The sequence below is a fragment of the Balaenoptera borealis genome (assembly GCF_965194805.1).
Source record: "Balaenoptera borealis genome assembly, chromosome: 16".
Taxonomy (NCBI): Eukaryota; Metazoa; Chordata; class Mammalia; order Artiodactyla; family Balaenopteridae; genus Balaenoptera; species Balaenoptera borealis.
Window position 1 is genome coordinate 67,436,557 of NC_138872.1, and position 12,225 is coordinate 67,448,781.

At 43.9% G+C, this 12,225-nt stretch overlaps 1 protein-coding gene across 1 annotated transcript in view; it reads left to right on the forward strand.

Moving 5' to 3' along the window:
• The window catches only part of OTOA (otoancorin), a 232,770-nt gene that overhangs the window by 196,536 nt on the left and 24,009 nt on the right, over window positions 1-12,225 (forward strand). The window lies entirely within an intron of this gene.

Below are 12,225 nucleotides of genomic sequence, written 5' to 3' on the forward strand. Positions count from 1 at the left end.
GCACTGTGCAGGCCTCCACATGAAAGCTTGTTGAAAGAGTGCACGGGTATTACGTTTGCATTCTTCTGCAGCCACTTCCTCTCCGTGGAACCAAGAACCAAGGACAGCAGCAAATGGTTTTATGTTTTTCCATTAGGCAAAAGAGGGTATAATGCTGGTCAGCAGAAGAGAAGGTCCACTCAATTCTGCTTGCTTCTAAGGTCAGATATTGGACAGAAGATCCAAGCCTGAAGTATATTAAGAATGAAGCTAGCATATGGTGATGATGAATGTTAACTAGACTTATTGTGGTGGTGATTTCACAATATATGTAAGTATCAAACCATTATGTTGTACACTGGAAACTAATACATTATATGTCAATTATAAAATTTTTAAACATGTTTTTATAGTAAAAGAATAAAGCTAGCAAACATTTTGAGAAAGTGTCCTGCAAAATAATGAATCATTGCTTTCAGGAGGTACTGAGACGATCTCTTTAGAGGGTTTAGTTAATGGATGTGAACAATTTTGGAAGTTTTAAGTAATTCTGGTGGGAAAAGGTCTTTTTTTCCCATAGTTTTACTTCACTTGAGGTGGTAAAATCCAATGAGAGTAGACTAGTAGTCCCTTCTTTGGTAAAAACTGGTTTGGAGAGAGCTGTTGGGAAGGTCGTTATGGTGCAGGGGCTGGGAAAGGGAGGATAGATTTTTATTCGTTTACCTCTCATAGGAGGGAGAAAAGCTATGAGGGGTTAAGTATTAACCAATATATACTTATCCCTAAGTTAAGTAGATAATGCTTACCCAAGATTTGTTCTAACTACATAAAATGGAATTAGTAGGAACAATGGCTATTAGTTGATAGATCAGTGTTACCATCCTCTAGAGGAGTGGTTCTTGAAGATATAAACCTCCCCTTTCTTTTTTTTCAAATTGAAGTAAAGTTGATTTACAATGTTGTATTAGTTTCTGGTATACAGCAAGCTGATTCAGTTATATATTCTTTTTCATTATAGGTTATTACAAGATATTTAGTATCTGTGCTATACAGTATGACCTTGTTGTTTCTCTATTTTATATACAGTAGTGTGTATCTGTTAATCCCAAACTCCTAATTTATATCTCCTCCTCTTTTTCCTTTGGTAACCATAAGTTTGCTTACTATATCTGTGAGTCTGTTTCTGTATTGTATATAGACTTATTCATATCATTTTTTAGATTCCACATATAAGTGATAGATATCATATGATATTTGTCTTTCTCTGTCTGACTTACTTCACTTAGTATGATAATCTCTAGGTCCATCCGTGTTGCTGCAAATGGCATTATTTCATTCTTTTTTATGGCTGAGTAGTATTCCATTGTATATATGTACCACATCTTCTTTATCCATTCATCTGTCAGTGGACACTTAGGTTGCTTCCATGTCTTGGCTATTGTAAATAGTGCTGCAATGAACATTGGGGTGCATGTATCTTTTTGAATTAGAGTTTTGTCCAGATATACACCCAGGAATGGGATTGCTGGATCATATGGCAACTCCATTTTTAGTTTTTTAAGGAACCTCCATACTGCTTTCCATAGTGGCGGCACGAATTTACATTCCCACCAACCCTCCACTTTCAAATGTCTCCAGGTAAAGCTTGGTCAACATGGAATGCAGGGTCTCAGGTATAATTATGCTAGTTATAGGTACATGGACAACGTTAAGAGCAGAAATTCTCAGTTGACATTACCTAGAAAGTCTCTATTTGGCAACCTTGATGGGAGGAGAGACGCATGTTAAAGTATACCCATTAACCCATCTACTGGGGCATTAACCCAACTATGATGACTCAGTTTCCTCTTGTAGTGTGGAAATCTAGGCATTCAGAGATAGACACTCTGCATTAACTGTGATCCCTTCAGCCAGCCCGTATCTTGCAAATTTTTCTCTTTGCTGTCAAAGAAGAATCTTGACAGGGAATTCATTTTCTAAAATATAGCCCTTTTCGGATAAACCTGACAGATCAAAGTCTGCTGGTAAAGCGTTGTCCACCTGCTACATTAGGAGAGAGGCCTCTTGGCCATAGGGAGGTAACACCTGGGAAGCTACAGGGTCTAGGAGATGGTTTAGGATTTTGGAACTGTGGTTGGTGCCTGAGGGACCCCATGGGAGTTGGGGAAGGCTCATTCTTCTGAATTAAGCTAAGTCCGCATGACCAGCCTAGTCTTTGGGTGGGAGAGTCTGTAGGCTTTTGGGACCTGGCTACCTGCATAAAGAGAAAGCTCAATTCGAAGCCAAAGAAAAGGAATGTGTAGTTTTCCCGAGGCAGAAGAAATAAAAGGTAAGAAACAGCCTCAGGGTCCAAGCCTTTGGCAGAGGGGAAATCTGAAAGGCATCACAACCATGAAGCAAAGGCAGTGGGGAAGATGATCAGTTAGAGGGGAGATAGTTGGGTAGATCCCACAGGTGTGTGAAGGATGGCTTAATTGCCCAGCACATCATTAAGTTGTGCAACTGACACAAAGGTCTCAAGCCTCATAGATATTATTTAGCCTATGATGTAAGGACTCACATTTGCCTCAAACGTGTTGCCCCCTCCCCCTGAGGGAGCAAAGCAGAGGAGTGTGGGCAGAGCCAGCTCTTCTCCAAGGCAAACACAAGGGCCTAATAACCGGCTCCTGCCCCCAAAAGATAAATCTGTTGTTCCCAACTGACCTCAGTCCTGCAGTTTGCCCAGACTTGATAAGAATGTGCCCATATTTCAGTCTTTCTGAGGGATGCATGTTGGGGGGCGGTGGAGAATATTTCAGCTGCAGAAGCTATTGAACTGGGCATTGCTCAGTATTTACTTAGAACAAACAAAGTGAGTATGTATGTTGCAAACAAAACAAAACAAAAGATGTGATGATATGGCAGCAGTGGTTCCCGAAGCCATGCTGTGTGAACGTCCCTGACTGGCTTTGGAGCAACTGACCACAGATCCCTCCCACCGAAACTCTATAATATCCTGACTCTGTGCTGATCATCCCTAAATATCGTGTTCATTTCTACCAGCTAGAAGAATCTGGGTACCAAACTGTAGGAGTAGTTGCTGTGGCACTTTATAAGGAACATAGATCAACTGAAGAAAAGCAAATTACCTAGGGGTAGTGAGTGATAAGAAAATAATAAGGTTATATTTGTAATAGGGCATTTTAACCAGCTGATGCTAGTAAAAAAAATACTCCATCTCTCCTTTACCATCCCCTCCCGCTGCTGTGCCCATCTGTCTATGTCCATTCACATCCATAGAAGCTTGTTTTTAAAGTGGAAGAGGCGAAAGGAGTTTAGTAGGGGAAAGAAGCCAGAGAAAGAGGATGAAGGGAATAGAAGTCCCCTGTTCCAAAGTTTAGGGTTGGATTTGGGAGGTAATAGAGCTGAAGACTCCATCACATTTTTCAAAACGGACATTTTACGAAACTCTAGACTCAAGCATATTATGTCTGAGCCTTTGGGTCAAAGGGTGTTGCCCAGAATTGGGAAAGATGCTCTTCTCCCTGTTTTTGCAAAGAACCCAGTGCCATCCTGGAACATCCAAGGACGGCATGCTTGGCATGGACATTTTTACAGAGAGCTGGGATGGGGAGATACTCTTCAAGCACCTCTGTAGACAACAGGTGGGAACTGAGGGAGGGTGGCAGATCTGCATGCTGGCTGCAGCTGATGGCCTGGTGCATGAGTATGCACTGGGCATCCCACTGGGGACTCCCGGAGAGAAATGGCAAGGGAATGAAGTGCTGTTGTGGGATGGGCACTTGTGCTTCACACTCATTGCCCAAACATTTATGAAGTGGAGACACCAGGACAGAGCATGTTAATTAGACCACACACAAAGGACACAACAGGAGACTTTGGAAAAATTCTAATTGGTTCACTTGTGATGCACTAGCTCTAGCCAGACCTTGGCTAATTCAGTTGTGTCTGTAAAAGGAAACTGAGGCTCAAGATCAGGTAACAAGGCTGAAGCCTATTCCCGTGGGGCTAGGCTGAGGTGCTTAATAGGAGTTTGGGGTTTGGTTTGCTTGGGGGCCCAGTCACCTGAATCCTGCTTGTAGGATCTGTGTATACCCAGCCAGCCAGAGTGCCTCCCTTTCTCTCCAGGGGGAGAATTACACAGGCTACGTTACAAAGTGTGTCATGGGTACCTCCTGGGCTGTCTTTTCTGGACATATTTAGATCACTTATTTTGTCCACAGAGGTGGCTCTCAGCTGCTGCATTCCTGCCAAGTGAACCTGACCCCCTCATAGCAATAGCTGATAGGTCCAGGGGTGGACACTTCACCCAAGCCAGACTGATCATCTTCCTCTGGGAGTTTGGAATTTTGCATGGACAGAGGCTCAAGGTCAACTACATCAATGGCAGTGCTCGAAAGCGGCGGGTCTCACTCTTGCATGCCAGTCAGTGGGGGTCTTGTTAAAATGCAGGTTCTGTTTCAGTAGGTCTGGGGCAAGGCCTGAGATTCTGCATTCCAACGAATGCCCAGGTGATGCCTGTGCTGCTGGTTCTTGGACTGCATTTTGGGCAGCAAGGACCTATAGCATATTCCCTTTGCTAAGAGAAAATTTTCAATCACATACCCCAAGATGTGTACATTTATTTATTTCTAAATTATACAAATATATTACAAAGCATACCCAAATAAGAAGAAATTAAAATGAGCTAAAACTAAATAGAAATAGACATTTGAGTGTTTTCTTCCTGTACCTCAGTGGGTAGACCTTACAGAATTAAGGCACTGGGATGAAAAGAAAGGAATCAACAAAGCAAATGCCAATAAGCATCTGTGTGCTGATGCCACTGGGTTAGCGGGGTGTTTAGATTTGATCTTGTCATCAAAATGTAGCCAAAAATGGATGCAAATCTGTCCCAGTTGGATGGTGACAGCAGTCATGTTCGCTTGGTCTGAGAATGTTCTCAAAACGATGCCCATGGGACTTCCCTGGTGGCTCAGTGGTTAAGACTCTGCCTGTCAATACTTGTCACTCCTAAGAGTGTGTACACACCGCTTTGGGGGCCACTGCTCCAGACGGAAGGTGCACAAACCCACTGCTGAGAGCCCCCCATTTTCCTGGCTCTGTCCTTGATAAGGATTGGATGTCTGAAACCTCCACCAGTTCTCCGATATCCTAGCAGCTGTCTAATGATTTCCCCAGTGTGTACTGTTACTTGCAGGCAAAGGCAGTGCAATGGTCTGAATATTTGTGTCCCCCAAATTCATAGTGAAACTCTAATCCCAATGTGAGGGTATTTGGAGGTCAGGGTTGGGTCTAAGAGGAGAGGTGAGGCTGTATTTGGGAAAAATGAGCTCAGGAGCATGAAATTGGTCAGGGCAAGCAGTCTAGTGCTGTGGCCCTGACAACGCAAGGATGTCAGAGGCCTCTTTTCATGCTTTGTGCTGCTTACAGGAACGGTTGGCCGCCAGCAAAGAGATCTGCCTCTGTCCTGCAGGAAACTGATTAGAGAGAACCCCAGTGCCAGCCCAGCTCTCCTTAGCCTTCATGGTCAGAGAGGAGACATGGGAACACGGACGTTCTCACAGATTCCTCTGAAATGATGCCTGGTAGGAAGGTATATCAACTTGGTACTAATTCCACAGGAGGTACATTGGTATAAAAGAAAATTTGAAACCTAAGAGGTGAACAAGCATAAGGAGAGATGTTCAAATCGTTTAGTAATAAGAGAAAAGCCAATTAAACAAGAATAAGAGATCACTTCCCACCTAGACTGGCAAAATTAGAAAGGCTAGATGTACGAGGCTCAGGTAGGGAAGAGAGGTTCCGGGAGCCTCCTTCCTGCTGAAGGAAAGGCGGTTTGTGCAGTGGGCGGCAGGGCACCCTGGCAAGGCTAAGGCAGATCCACTATCCACGAGTACCTTCTAAGCCAGCAAGCCTGCTCCTAAAGGAGGGGACATGGGCGAGAGCGTTCCCCGAAGCACTCACCGTGGGGTGTCTTGGTGTCCGTCACTGGGAGGGCGACAGGCAGAGCCTGGAGGACCTGGCAGCAGTCACACTAGCTGCGCAGAGAGCAACACTGATGGTTCCTGAAACCACAGGCTGCGTGGCCCGCGGTGTGGGAAAGGGGGTGGGGCTAAAAGGGGACGGGAGAGGCCTTGCCTAGATCAGTGCTGGTATCGCAGGCTGGAAAGAAAAAAAAAACAAAACAAGAAAAGAGAAATTCTGCCAGCTAGCCAAGGCCACTTTGCGGTGTTTCTTCCACAGAATAATGCTGGGGACTCAACAACTTGCCTGTTGGTTCAAGGTGAACCCAGCGAGTAACACAGGAGCTGAGGGCTTTCCCTGCCCCCATGTTCACCACACACACGTATGTACACACATAACACACATACAACACGCCTACACACATATATACATATACACATGCACGTATACACATACACACAGATATATACACATGTATACACATACCCACATAGACACACATAGACACACGTGTACAAACATGCGCACATACGCATGCACACACACGTATACACATATGCATATAGACACACATATACAAACATACACACAGATACACACATGTGTACACATACATGCACATGGGTGCCGTTTCCCCGCTGTTTCTGGGATGCTGCTCCTTCCTTGATCGCATCTCTTTGTCTTAATACCTGATGTGGACTTGTCTTCCTGGGAGAAAATTCTACCTTGTGAGTTGACTAAATCAGCGGTTCCACTGGATAGTGTAACGATAGCTATTCCCAGGGCCTTCCCCAGGCCTGTCCTATCAGAATCTTTCAGAGTTGGAGACTGTGAATCAGTGCTTCGGTCAGTCTAGATGGTAAAATTGGTATGATTCCAATCATCTGACAGTTTTGGAAACCAAGGGATTCTCAACACGGCTGCCCCGTAGGATCACCAGTAGAGCTAAAAACAAACAAACGAACAACAACAAACACTGGTGCCTGGGCCTCATTTCAGACCAAGAAACCGGAATCTTTCTGGGTGGGGCTCAGGGGTTCTGTTTTGAACCTTCCTGGGGATTCCACCGTACAGCCAACGTTGAGAACCAGGGTCCCCAGGTAATACTTCCCCAAATTCCCTGCTTTTCTGCGTCACCTAAAGTGTTTGTTAAACACACAGCGCCTGGGCCCCTCGTCTGGAGATTCTGATACCCATGCATCTGGGTTGGAGCCTAGGAATTTGCATTTTCAACAAGTACAAGGCTTGACCTTCCCTCCAATAGTGGGATGAAAATAATCCATTTTGTCCTCAGTGTGGAAGGGAGTTCCCTTCATCATTCCCTTCCCCTTCTCCCTACTTCCAACTGTGGGCAACACTCCTCACTAGGAAGAAACGGGCACATCGCTGGACACATGTTTTGTAGTCTGTTTTCCAGTGTTCATCACTGAGTTCTAAGTAGTTTTCAGACAGGTGCTTCTTTCCACAGCTATAGCTTTGTGCATTTTCCCTAGTGGAGGTCCCCTGCATTTGTTTCCCATACCAGGGCTGCATTCCATGGAGCTGCTAGGGGAGGTGTGGAGGCTAGGGAGACAACATGACATGCTTGCCACGTACTAGAAGGGTCTCAAGATGCTCTTTGTCTAGCCCTGCTGGCGTGTGTTCTGCTTGTCAGCTCTTCCTTGAGACCATCAATCAGGTGAGGGCTCCAGATTGAATCCATTCTCATCAACCAAAGCAACCATACCTGAGAGATCGCTGTTCTCTCTTCGGACCAGAGACTCTATTTGTGCTTCCTTTTGTCATCATTCTCAATAACTCTTGGCCTCATCTGAATTGAGCTTTTCAATATATACGATAGATAAATGGCTATTTCCCTCTCCCAAATGAGGAAGAGACATAAACAGAAATGATAGGAGAAAAATACAAGTGGCCAATAAACAAGTAATAAAATAGTAATAATAAAAATAAATGCAAAAATTACAATAAAGTATCAATTTTTCACATGGTCTGGCAAAGATTAAAGATTAATAATAGCATGCATTTTTAGTGAGGTTATTGTGAAACAGGCATTTCCATTGGTGGGAACTGTGAATTGGTCCAAAAACTTTAGAGGAAAATCTGGCAGTAGCTATCAAAATTTAAAATATACATATCATTGAGAAAGCAATTCCAGTTTTTTTGTAATTTACTTTATAGAGTTATTCACAAAATATGCAAAGATATCTATATTTATATGTCTCCATATCTATATCTACATGGATATAGATATTTATTGCAGAACTTTTCATATTAGTGAAACATTGGGAAACAACCTAAATGTCCACCAATAGGGGAGCAGTAATATCATCTCTGGTTCATCCAGATACTCTGCAGCCGTTAATGAGAATGAGGTGGACCTGTATACACTGATGTGGAAAGATACCTAACTAAAGAAAGCAAAGCTTGTATTAACTAAATAATGAGGAATACCCAGCTTGCTTAGAACTCTAAAAAGTCTTTGTTCTGAGGTAATACGAAATAAAGAGATCAAAGCAAAGACTTGACTCTCATTCCCATCACTTATAAGCTATACAATTTGGCCAAGTTACATAACTTTATTGAACCTCAGTTTCTTTATATTTAAAATGGGAGTCATAATAGCTACTTCATAGAATTCTTATAATGTTTAAAAGAAATAACATATTAAAACTAGATAAATGTTAGTTCCTATTTCCCCAAAGGTAAAAATAAGGTGATATAAATGAAGGCTTGTATATAATGTAAGATTAGATCAGTTCCTTATCAATTTTAGTTATCCTCTGTAAACTGTGACTAACTTTTTAGAATTGGCCTAGGCTTTTTTCTTGGAGTCTGTGTTTCAAGAAGTTTACAGCTCAGGGGTGGGATAATGAGAAGATGTGGGGTGTAAATGGATTCATTATAAAACCCACCTAGCCCACCTTAGCTTAATTCAGTCCTGATTCATTTATTTTCTCTCTCACTCTGAGCTCTCATTTGATGCCTTTAAGACAGAGATTTAGCTAAAGCCATATTTCAAAGCCAACAAATGCTTATTTGAGTTTAGAATGTAACAAGAATGAGCGAGGCAGGCAGGGGATTCAATAGTAAAAAGTAGGAATCATCTTTATTTCACAAAGAAATTTGCTCATGTCCCCACCCCCACTGTTTAGCTTTTATTTTCCCGATTTTTACTAAACATAGGAGCAAAAAAAATTTTGTTTCTCTCTTAACTCTAAGGAAGACAAGTACAACAATAAATAGTAGGTGACGTGCAATCTCATTATCAAAAAGGCTGTAAGGGGTGGTGGAGACTGCAGCAAATAGGAAATTATGTTCTGCTCCGTGTTCTATGTTCAGTGGGCAGCTAACACTTACTTCTAGATCAGTGATGCAGAACCATAGGTCTAGGGTTGCCAGAAACTCTCACTTTTCAAGAGAAGCTGGAAGTTTGGTTTTTATGTGAATTACCTTGATTTGTTTAGTTATGGCAACTATTCTTCCAAATATAAAAGCATATGAGGGCCAAAGTGGTGAAGGCTCAAGAAGACTCATCTGTGAGCCAGGAGTGGCCTGAGGAACTGAGTTCGTAACCTTGATTTTAGCCTCTTCACAGAGAGTATATGAGAAAAAAATGGGGAGAGGGAGTGTATCAGTCGGGTTCTGCTCAGAAAACAGATGGCACATTCAAATTAGTACAACTTGAGAAGGATTTACTAAGAAAGAAATGGATTGCTAAATTGTGAGTCGGATTGCGGGGAGCCTCCGGAACAGGGCAGTACCTGGGGCTGGCAGGGGAGCTGTCACCACCCACAACTGAAGGGATGAGGGGACGGAGAGTTGTACAGAGAAAGCCTCTCTGAGAGGTACTTTCTGCTGAGGGACCCAGCCAGCCTGAACTTACCTCTCAGAGAAATAACCTCCAATGACGTCTTTCTGTCACTTCTGGTGCCTCCCATTGGCCAAACCCAGCTGGAAGCAAGAGGATGTGGAGGCTCATGGATGTAATACATATAGCCCAGTATCTGGGGCAGAGAGCAGGTGAAGGGGGGCACACAGGAGATCTGGGGATCTGGGGGGACAAGTGGAGACATCTGTCATAGGGAATGGAAGCAATGGATGTTGGAGGATTTCTGAGGCTTCTTTTTGGGTCAGGCTTCTGTTGGGTCAGGTCCAAACTCTCGGAGCTGCTGTTCACACAGTCAAGTCACTAAGCCTACCCAGATTTTAGCTAAGGACGAAGAGAGCCTGGGAAGAACATATCACTGCGGGCAGCCCAAAGAAAGGCTGCAAGGGAACTTGGCTGGGTGGGCAATTCAGACCCACAGAGAGGATCCATCCTCTCCTAAAGGGACAGAACTGAGAGTGCAGGAGGCTTGTTGGCAGCTCCACAAAGACAGGGATCTTAATGTATCCTGAGCAACTCTAGCAGTGCCTGGCATACAGTAGGTGCTCAATAAATATGTGCTGAATGAATGAGATGTTTGGGCAAGCTGTGGCAGCCTGATTATATTCTCAATGTAGAACCATCCTGCCGCAATTCTCAGCACCCAGATCTCCCAGGGCTGTTGGAGTGTCCTCAGCTTTTTAGGAGCCACTCTTGGAGGAACCCCAACACCAGAAGGGTCCAAATGGGGAAACTATAACCCAGTATTACTCTGGGATTTCCTGGATCACAGAACAAAACCTAAAGCCTCTTCCCCAGCTGCCTCCTTCTCACCCGCTGGAAACAACTCTGGGAACTAGTGGCTCGCGTCTCTGCATATTTCTCACTTGGCAAATCAGCAAGCAGTTGGATTAGAGGATTAGGCACTAAATGAATGGCTAATGGCTTCTGTGAGATGCTGCACAGAGGACACGAAGCGGGTGGCAGGGAATGACCTGACCTGCAGAGTTTCCTGAGGCAGGTCTGAGAAGTGCTGAGAAGGGGGAAGAGGTAGATCTAGTCCTTTTATTCCTTAAGGCCCATCTTGGCTGATGTCTTAAACCCTGCCCTGTGGATTGCTGAATCAAAACAAAGGACTCATTCAGTCAACTAATATCTGTTAAATGTTTACCATGTGCCGGGCTAGTGCCAGGCACTGAAGACAGGCCCATGGATAACACTGGCACGCTTCATACCCTCCCCTGAGCTTACATTTGAGAGTATATAAATCACAGCCACACGGAATTTGTAGTAATGCAGATTCTGGGGCCACATGCCTCGATATTCTAAAATAAGAGATCTGGAGTGGGGACCAGGAATCTACACTTTAAAAAACAAGCATCCTGGGACTTCCCTGGTGGGCCAGTGGTTAAGAATCTGCCTTCCAATGCAGGGGATGCAGGTTCCATCCCTGGTCGGGGAACTAAGATCCCACATGCCGCGGGGCAACTAAGCCCATGGGGTGCAACTACTGAGTCCACGTACCACAACTAGAGAGTCCACATGCCACAACTACAGAGCCCATGTGCCTCAACTAGAGAGAAGCCCACGCACCACAACTAGAGAGAAGCCCACGCACCGCAACGAAGAGCCTGCGAGCTGAAACGAAAGATCCCACGTGCTGCAACTGAGACCCCAGTGCAGCCAAAAGTAAAATAAATAAAAGCCAAACAAACAAACCAAAATAACCAAGCATCCTGGGTGATTCTAATGCAGTCAGACCCAGCCACATCTTGAGAAGCAACTGGTCTACCTGGGATCTTATGCATTATGAAAAAGAGCTCCTGGGTCAATTAGCACCTGCCTTCCTAAACTGGAATTCTGCCTCCTGATAAGGACATTAGATTCATAAGTAGGCAGAAAAGGAGAAAAATCTCACATTGTCAAAATTACTCTTGAATTGCTTAAGAAGTTACCAAATTGGAGGTTGTTATGTCATCTTTTTAAAAGACCAGCCCAGCCAGTTTTCCTCCACTATAGGGAGAAATCTTCATTTCTTCGGTGTCTGGCTTGGCGGTCCTGCTGTTTAAAAAGCACCAATCTTTAAATACTCCACACTGCGTGATATTCTCTTTATAAGAGGCACACAGGAATAGCAGATTCAAGGCCCCATTTCAGTCTCGCTTTGGGGTGTGCACTTATTAAATGAAGTGGCAGGAAGAATTGCCTGTGTTGTTTGTTATTATTTCTTTTTCTTAATTTTCTTTCAACTCCAAGTAGTTAGATTTTCAGAAATTCAACGTGCATTTGATAGAAGCCCATAATCCTAGACAGACCATGAAAAGCGCCTGCCACTTGCATTTCCCAATTTTGAGAAAGCTGAGAGGGCCTCCAAGCCCACTACTTCCTTTGGGGGGATTTTTTATGATTAGGTC